The sequence below is a fragment of the Morone saxatilis genome, unplaced genomic scaffold (genome assembly GCF_004916995.1).
Source record: "Morone saxatilis isolate NCDOM2014 unplaced genomic scaffold, NCSU_SB_2.0 Contig23, whole genome shotgun sequence".
Taxonomy (NCBI): domain Eukaryota; kingdom Metazoa; phylum Chordata; class Actinopteri; family Moronidae; genus Morone; species Morone saxatilis.
The window spans coordinates 1,382,817-1,392,762 of record NW_023339796.1 but is presented as its reverse complement, the minus strand read 5'-3'; the positions used below and the strand labels follow the sequence as shown (position 1 = coordinate 1,392,762).

The 9,946-nt window shown below is 41.3% G+C and overlaps 1 protein-coding gene across 2 annotated transcripts in view; it reads left to right on the top strand.

Annotated features, from left to right (window-relative positions):
* The window catches only part of basp1 (brain abundant, membrane attached signal protein 1), a 57,676-nt gene that overhangs the window by 1,274 nt on the left and 46,456 nt on the right, over positions 1-9,946 (top strand). Inside the window, exon 1 of one of the 2 annotated variants that reach the window (XM_035670934.1) lies at positions 8,798-9,246. The exons of the other annotated variant lie outside the window; for it this stretch is intronic. The gene's annotated coding sequence lies outside the window, so the exon portion shown is untranslated. Of the gene's footprint in view, positions 1-8,797; positions 9,247-9,946 lie in introns of those variants that run through there. 2 annotated transcript variants of the gene reach the window in all.

Here is a 9,946-nt window from a genome sequence, read left to right as displayed (position 1 = left end):
AGAGAGAGAGAGAGGAGAGACATAGCAATGATACCTTGCTCGCCCCCCGCTCTGTCTGTGTCACACACTGTCTGACACAGGACTCTTTTTTTTCTGCCTGACACACACATTCACTATATGGCCGTAAGTATATGGACGGGAATTCATAGGGCTCTCCAGAGAGATGTCCACATATTTTTGTCAAAAGCAGAAAAGATGTAGACAGTATGTGTGTGTGGCAGACAGAGAGAGAGAGAGAGAGAGGGTGAGCGAGGGCTCTAACATGCCTCCTCTCTCCTCTCGGGGACCCCGCAGGTCTCTGAAGGACCCGTCTCTGTCTGTCTTTGTAGTCCCCCCCTCCCGCCGCCACGATGTCAAAGATTAGAAACACAAAATGAACTCGAGGCTCCAGTGAGTCACATGATTTAACAGTATCGCTTTCATGCGACGCAGTGTCCGTCTTAATTAAAGCCATCAGCCTGAGTGTGATGCACACGAGGCTCGTTAACTTACAGCAGAGGAGATGAAGCAGGACAATGGGAGGCTGCAGCTGAGTGTGTGAGTGTGTGTAGAGGAAGGTGGGGAATGGGTGCAGCTGCAGGTTGAGTCACCAATGCTTCTACTACTGTCACTACCACTGAAAAGAAGACATTTTTAACACAGTTGAGTCCTAAAATTCTCATAAAAAGGTTGAGGTGAGGCTATTCTCACTAGTTTGGTAGAAATGAGTTTGAGCATCTTGATTGCTGCTAAATGAATAACAAATGATCAAGTTAAGTTGACAGACAATATGTATATGTGCACTGATGTGACACGCTGTGTCTCATGGTGAAGTGTAGCAGGTATCATGGGTAGCAGGTTGTGTGTCTTGCTATAAGGAAGTGCAGAGCTAGGTGGCCGCTGTGGTTGAGGCTGGGATCCACTAAAACCACTATATTAACAATCAGTTGGGAATATATGGGTGTTATTATTTATAAAATGTGCGTTTATTGTAATGTGTGTGTTTATGGCATGGTGTCTTGGTTGGTGTGACTGGGCATGTGCTAAATTTAAACTATTGTGTTCTTATTGTGTATTGTGTGTGTCTTATGTCCATGCGGCTTGCGTTTCCTGACCCTTTTAATAATTCTTTATAGGGGAACGCCACCGGTTTTACACATCAGAGCTTGCACAAAATATGATCAGATGTTGAGTCGGTGTCATTTGTGACTTAGAAGTGTTAAAATCTCCGGACGTGTTTGAGGATTTGAGAATTTGAAAAACCGACGTCACCGTTCTAACAATATCTATGCGTTTCTTTACTAATCTAAACGCAGCTTGTGTGGTGAGCTGCTACTTTTACGAAAATGTTATCGTCTAAAAGGTCAATATGTAACTATCACCTGTCACAGTATTGACTCATTAAGATACATGGATCGTAATATGTTTAAGAATTAATAGTTAATTGCTCTATAAGAGGTCGTACTTTTATTATTATCATTAGATTAGTGGCAAAAAAATGTCTTAAAATGACAAAAATATTATTTATTGCAATTATTTCTGGGACAAAATACCGTAAAGCAAAAGTAGTTATTGTGACTCTCACATGGCATACCCTTTTGACTGGCATTTACATCTATATTCTACATTAAATCCTATCGCCTTTTGATCATGCTCGTGTACAGTACAGTCAAGGACTCAAAATCAATAAAAAGAGCACCAGCGCGCAGAAAATTGTGATGCATTTATGGTGAAACAGCTTAGTCAGGGTTAGTATTAGCACTTTAGAGCACTTTCACTTGGAAAGGAACCCTAGAGGGCAATTTATAATGTTTAATCTACCATATGAGCATCCAAGAGTCCACCCTAACCCTAAGATGTCAAGGCTTAGCTCACCTGAAAGATGTTCATAGAGCATTTCAAAAGCTTCACCCTCAGCCAGCATCCACTTGAGTTTTCATTACATTCTGGGGAGAGTTATCGTCATCCCTCGCCACTCCTTGCTTTGTTGAGCCTGGTGTTTCCTTGTGGTAAGTATGGTTGGGCGATTGCACAAATACCAACAAGCTAAAATATTTTCACACTAGGTTAGACACCAGAGCGCTGGCACACACGCATGGGCGAAAATATCGACAATTGCTGTGTTGTGACGGTGGCCGGTTGGAAAATTTTAACATATCATCCCAACCTAGTGGGCAGTGACGAGGTCAGAGCCTAGACACCAAATATCAACCGGGTACTTATACTACACTCATATAATAATCCACTGCTACTAGCGTTACCACAGCTACATTTCACACAAGTCAAGAATGTGTTTGTGGTCGTCCAACAACCAACATTTAGTCATCTGCAAAGGGTCACAGTCAGGTTCTACTGAGGTGCTGTCGGGATTGTTGTATTGGGATGCATTAGGGTACTGGTGTTTCTATTTTTCTGGCCACTCAGTTTAATGCTAGAGTACCATGACTGTGCATGCTCAGTACTTTTATAGTTATAACACAGCACCTGTTTGTATTGAATGAGTTGTGGTGTGAAATGGGGAAGTGAATATCTGGGAAAGTAGCCACCATTAGCATCCAATTGTTCTATGTTGTTTGACAGAGCAGCTCACAGCAGTGTGAAGGTATAAGTGTTGGCTGAGTGTTTATTCTCTATAAAGAGCCTGTGAGCTGCAGGGAGGCCAGAATAAGTTTCCGTTTTATACTTGTAGCCTTTCAGTTTGATAAGACTTCGAGACTGAATGTGGCCAAACTGCCTCTGTTTGATAACCATTCGCTGCAGTGTGCTGGTCTGACAAGAATGAGGAAGTTGGATGTTTCTATTTCATGTCAGAGGAAGAATGACAAAGTGTATTAAATGACTCTTCTAAAAGTTTATTTTGGTGCTGTTTATGCTGAAGTGCAGTGAAGGGTTTACAGGAAAGATGGAGGCGGTAAGACGATCATCAGGAATTTTCATTTCCCAACAACATGGTTGCCTGCTGCCTCACAGTTTATATCTGACTTGTCTTTTTATAGATGTTATAATGAGTAGCACAGAGTCATAGTTACAGTATGTCCAACTGAGGACACTGAGGTCATGTCCTCTGTGTTTCCTCTGGGAAGTTGGTGGTTTTAGTGACCTGGGGGAGATTATTACAGTTCAAAATAACACAAAGCAGGCATATTCCTATATTTGTAGATTTTATAAAAGATTTTTCCACAATTTTATGCATTTTGTAGAAGATAGTTTCCAATAAAAGCTGTTTATAGAGAGTTTTGCTATCCATTATATCTTGCATATGTATATCACATATTATATTCTATTCACCTGCATTGTACCAGGGTGCTGGCAGAAAGGTTAAAATTGTGAAACAAATTGTTTTGTGGAGCTTGTAACTCAGCTGTACAGAACCTTTTGTCTTCTTTAGTTTTGGGTTTAAGGCACTTTTCTGCCACTTTTTGGGTCTCTGCATTCTCACCCATCCCCTTTCCAGCAGCAGCAGCAGGCAGCTTTTTTATTCAAAAAGGTTTGATAAACCCACTGCACACTTCCTGCTCAGTACCAAACAGCAGACAAACACAGTTAGAGACTAGCTGGTAATAAAAGCGGCTGCTAAAAAGTACAGGCTACCGCCACCACTCGACTAGTAGTTGTTAGTTCAAACCATTAGTTGAGTAGTCGTCATACGTTAATGATTTATTTACTTTTTATTATTGTTATCTTGTCTGAATGTGTCGGAACAACCAGCAAGGAAGTTGTTCAAAAAAACGGAAATTAAAAACTTCCAATACTTGCAGACTTAATGATAACAGTGCCTGAACTGAACCAAATTCAGCATTACCCTTATCCTAATTCTTCAGCTGTTTTCAATCCATTTTCACAAGGACATTTTCAGTGTTGTTTTCTTAGCATTTAGCTAGCTGTGTTTATATAGAATAGCAATGGGTCCATGCTCACCAGAGGTGGTGGTATGCAATAAGAAGTGAGGGTACTCATGGACAAATATCAGAAGTGCAGGTATAAAGGTGCTATATAAATAAAGTTTTACTTACTTACGTACTCAGTACTGTCAGCACTGGCCCATTTCAGGCATCGGTGGATTTGATGGATGCTGTATTACGCCAACAGTTACTTACAAATTACCTCAACAAACTTGACCTGTCCCATTTTATGTCTTTCCAGTCGCTGCCTCTCTGGGAGCAGAGTCCTGGTCGGAGCCGCTGTAAATTAGCTGCCCTCTGTTGGTCTTGTAGGACCACTAATGACAGCAGCTACTACAGTTAGCACATGCAACAGGTCCATATTGTAACAATCCCAGACTCTAATGAAAAGTCAACTTAGACTCTTCTCAACACCGGTTTTGTCGACTATTAGGGGGCAGCGCTAATGCACCTCAGTTCATCAGATGGGCACACACACGTCTCTAATTGGATGGTCATGTTGCTCTGTGTCTGCAAGTAAATAGGCAAACTTTTGCTAACATGGTAGCTGTAACAACTTTATGGTGGTGGCTGTATCTGTCAACATGTTATTCAGCCCCGTAGTGGCCCAAAACAAATGTATGCAGCTTTAAAGACACTGGCTGATTTAATTTATCACCCTCACATCCACGAGGTCCTGTAAATGTCCTCACAGTTTATGTTTTCAAGCATCAGCAGGAAGCCGGGAATACGTTTGTGGATTCGGGAGCACACTAACAAACCTTTAATTAATTAATGAAAGACGCACAAACAGATCAATTTAAGTACTTTATATCTGCAAAGAAAGAGCTCACCATAAACCCTAACATGACTTTACAAATGCTGGACTCATGTCTTCGACCCGGGTTTGATGTGTCTTACAGTCAGTGTTTCTGCAGCAAAAGTGCAAGAAAACGAAAGTGGAAGTGGCGGCTGGCCCCTCCTCGTGTCCCGCCGGAGGTTTGACGACGGTGCAACATGTCCTCGTCCTCGGCAGCTCTTTCACCATGAGCGCCATCTGTCACATCGCGCCTCGTCTTCCAGGAAATTACAGCTCAAACTGAAAGCGACAACGTTATCTGATATGTACCCCGGCGGGGCGGGAATGGACTCAGCAATCTCAGCTCGCTCTCTGCTGAATCCCAAAATCCACTCACTCGCTCAGTCGTCCTTGTGGATTTGAAAATCATTTGGCGAGGGCAGATAAAGGGACAATCCAACCATATTTCTTCCACCAACCTGTCTTGTTATCCGTGGAGGAGACAGATTTCATCCTAAAGGCACGACAGACTGATAACATTTTGTTATGAGATTTTAATAGCCAAACAATTTCATTTCAGGCTCAGATAGTAAACTGGCACCTGTAACTGCAAAGTAATTGCCATGAAAGAAGAGAAGATTGCAGACCACTGTTAAGTTTTGTCATCTATATCAACACCTGTGCTTGCAAAACAGGAACATTTTAACTGCGATATCACTTGTGGTTTTGTTAAATAATGACTCTTGGCTTTGAATGAAAGTGAGTTTTTTCCTCAGCCGCTTTAGGCTTGTTTACCGAGAGACTGTGCACAGCAGGTACGGAGCAGTAAATCCTGAGAAAAAAAAAAGTACAAAACGTGGCATTCCTGTGACTGTTTCACCAGTCTTGACTTCAGCTGAGGCATTTCTGATATTGTATGCAAGAGTCAATTATTAACTGCTGGAATTTCCTGATGCAAATATGCAGTGTGAATTATAGATCAGTGTGAACCACACTGAAAGTTCACAGTCAGATCTGCTGCCTACTGAGCATGTTTTTTTAATCAGTGAGGTGGGCAGCAGCCATCTTGTTTCAGCCCACTAGTGCAACTGAGCACAAGCCCGTCACACCGAAACACAAAATCTGGTGCATAGCAGTGCTGCTGATGAATGGACCAATGATGTTGATGAAGAGTATTTTTAATAGTCAGTGTTAGCTGATAATTTGATATATATTATACTGTATTATAAACCACCAGTATTTCCTTTCCTTTGACACATTTATGTTGCTGGTTGTGTGGAATGAAACCATGCAGGTTTTATGTTTCTTCAGTCCACCATTTTGAAATAGCTCGATAATTATTGGATGGATTACCATGACATTTTGTACAGACGTTGATGGTCCCAAGAGGAGGAATCCTACTGACTTTGGTGATTCTCTGAGTGCTCCTCTAGTGCCACCATCAAGTCAAAATGTAACTAAATACTACTACTGTAAATACTGTAAATACTAATAATTAGCAATACTTTTATGATCAAATACCTGCAAAAATAATGACATTCGCATCAACCTCCAACTTTGTGTTTAGTGCTAATTAATAGAGATGTAGATAGTTTGCATATGGGCCGCATGCTAACACACTAAACCAGGGTTTATGAATCAGTTTATGAGTTATAAATCTAATACAAAGCCAGCAGAATCTAAGAAAGTGGTAGTTAACATAATGTAATGTTAATGGAAATTATACTCATTACATTGAAGAATGTATTATTTATCATTATTGGTCTCTTATACATTACCACAACCAAATGATGGTTGTGGTAATGTATTAGAGACCACCACAGAGGTATGATTGTACTGCTTTCATGGGAGCTCAGACCACTCCTTATCGGGGCTCCCATGAAACTCGAACCCTGCACTAAACCAAAATGTTGAACATTTAAAAATTGTTCACTGCTCATCAGGCCAGAAATGAGAATTTATCAAGGGAGAAGCTCCTTCCATCAAGACCCAACCGATGGTCCAAAAGAATAAAGGAAACTTTTCATCTTTTTTTGGCCACTTGGGGGCAGCGGAAACAACTTGTGAACATGACACTGACACATCAATACCTTTTAAGTTGATATGGTGAACTTTTGGTGAACTGACAATTCATCTAAAGTCATGTTTGCTCTGCATGTTTAGAAAATACATAAAATAATAACCAGAACCACAAAGATGTACTTTAAGACAACAGGTACTAACATTACCATGATTCCCTGTTGAGAACAAACAGAATAAATTAGTAGTAGCTTCTGTTTAGAATAAATCTGGAAAACTGAACAATAACATTATTGTATTCAGCCGTCAGGAGGAACATGTTTGAGCTCCACAGCCTTCAGCAACCTCCTCACTGTCTTTACTTTTCTCAGTAAATCTTTAGGGACTGTTGAGGCTAGAAAAACAGCGCTGGCGCCGCTCTTTACGTGAATCTTAAACAGTCCAGAGTCTGAACGAGATGAGACAGTACAACAGAGTTCAGACTCGTAGGTGCTCGGCCTCTTCGCGTTTGTGTTGCAGTCCCAGTTCTGTCAGCTCCCATCAATGAGAGAAAAACTGACGGCGAGGAGAAAATTACAAGAATATCTCTCACCGGGTTTTTTTTTTTTTCCTCAAGTGCGAGACGTGATCAAGGGCTTGTCTCAAACACTCAGCGAGTGTGTGTGTGTGTGTGTGTGTGTGTGTGTGACATTAGACTGTGAGGAGGTGAATATGTGTGTTTTCTACAGTAAGGGGCTGATCTAATTCTTTATTATTCAATATTTTACTATATTTGTTAATTTAATGAATTCTGATATAAGTAAATAAATAATATATGTATATGATATATACAAAATATAATATTTTTTTATTAATTAAGATAATAGATTTTTCTGAATATGTTATGTACTGTAATTGAATATTGATATAAATATTTGAATACATAAAAAATCGTAACTTGAATTTTTTTTTTTTTTTTTAAGTATTTTTTTGGCCCTTTTTTGCCTTTCATGATAAGTGACAGTCAAAGAGAAACAGGAAAAGGCAGAGAGATTACACGGGCAGACAAAGCGCCGGCAGGTTGGATTCGAACCCTAGCTGCTGGCAGCAAAACTAAGCCCGTCGGTAACAGCGTCCCAGCTCACCCCACTGAGATAACCGGGCCCCACCGGGCACCCGTAACTTGAATTTTTAATATGTTCAAGAATATAGATTAACGTTTTTAATTTAAACTTCAACAAAAGTTGATTGGTTTAAATTTTATTATATGATTTTATATATGATTTTCATATATTTAAAATAAAAAATGAATTAAATAGAATTTATTTGAATGTATATATGTTTTTTAAATAAAATAAGTAATGCTAATTTAAAATTAATACGCTATAAATAGAACAAAAATATATTGAATTAATTGATTTAATTTAAAATGCATTTAACAGAGTCTATTTTAATTAAATCATATATGATTAAATTTCAGTGAAAAAAAAGAACTCTTGAAATTCTAACAATTCTAGATAAAAAAAAATCTGAATAATTGAACCTTTAAACAGCTTCTGGGCTTAACCATAAACCCAGATCAAGCGAGGCGTTGTTTAAATGGTATCTCATTTTACTACATGCTCAGCTCTAACCAATTAGAGGCAGTCTAGACTGTGTGTCCTCAGTGGATCCGCCTGCATGGTGCTGGTGATGTGTGTCTTGGCTCTCACCCCCCTGTGGCTCTTTTTTGGGGTTAGCTGGAGTTTAGAGCCGACTTTGTCCCGTCTCCTCGTCTGGCCTGCCACCCAGCGTCGCTGACTGCAGGGCTGCCCACTCTCTCTACCTCCCTCCCTCGCCTCTCTCTCCGTTCCTCTCCGCTCTCTCTCCTCCTCCTCTCTCTCTGCCTCTCTCTCTCCTCTCTTTGCCCCTCGTCGTCCTCCTCTCTATGCCTCTCCTCTCTCTTCCTGGCCCTCTCTCCTCTCTCCCTCTCCCTCTCCTCTCCTCCGTCCTCTGCCCCTCTCTCTCTCTCTCTCTCTCTCTCCTCATCTCCCCCTCCTCTCTCTCTCCCTCCTCTCTGTCCTCTCTCTCGTCTCTCTCTCTCTCTTCTCTCTCATCCTCCCGCTCTCTCTTCTCTCTCCACCCTGTCACCTGTTGTGGCTGGGGACAGCGGACGCCCGCCACGTCCAATTTCGCTCCACCAGTGTCTGGCCGCGAGCTGCCGACGCGCTGGTGACAGGGGTCATTTAGATGCGACGCTGAGACGGTCGGTTTAGCCCAGGCCAGACAGTCAGACAGACACACAGACAGACAAACGGAGGAAAACAGGGCCAGGGTGGATGTCTGAATCTGCAGTTGATATCTTTGTAAGAAACAGATGCAGTCGTGATCTAAAAGCCTGAAGACATTTTTTACTGCTGCGTCTGTGTATTTGGAAGCTGTGTCCGGTTTCTGAGGTCACAACCGCAGTTCCCTTTCCTCAGCTGGAGCTCTGCTGGAAACCGGCGGTAAACAAAAGTCCCACAATTCATCTGCAGCTCATTTATTAGCAGAGGAAGCTCAAGAGGAAGTAAAAATTAAGGTATTGTTTCCTGCAGTTGCAGAAAAAAGGTAAGAAATAAAGAAAGGATGCAATAAAAGTGTGAGATTTGTTGGCAGTTTTAAAGATCTCGATGTTTTTCTTGTCGCCCTTGGTTTCCTTGTCATGACCATCTTGACACAAAATTACTCAACATGTTTCAAGCAGGAACAAAGCAACATCCTCCAAATTTGGGCAAAAGCAGGCTGCTGGTACATGGGACAGGCCTTATCAACAAGAATTCACACATTGGTAAAAAGAGGAAGCAAATTCTTTTATGAAAGTATCCTAAATGTCAGATAATGTGGGAAAAGACAATAAAATACCTCAACATACCAGATGTGTGGAAGGGTTAAAGTTGTTCTCTCTGATGTAATCTCTTCTGAACATAAAGGGAATGTCTTAAATGGACAAAACCTGAACAGCCTCCACTCGTCTGGTTTCAGTCTGTCCACCAGATGTTGAATCTGGCTGCGGGGATTTGCTTATATTCAGACACAAGAGCATCAGGGAGGTCCAACACTGATGCTGGCTGATAAGGTTCGGCTCAGTCGGCCTTTCTGTTAATCCCTAAGGTGTTGGATGAAGTTGAGGTCACGGCTCTGTGCAGGCCACACAGGTGGGGGCAGGGGGGGCCACACACTTTTGGCACTATAGTGTATAAGTGTGTGACCCAAAGAGCTATTTTTGGCCCAAACAAGGAATAAATTAATCTGTTTGGAGGTGTGAGAA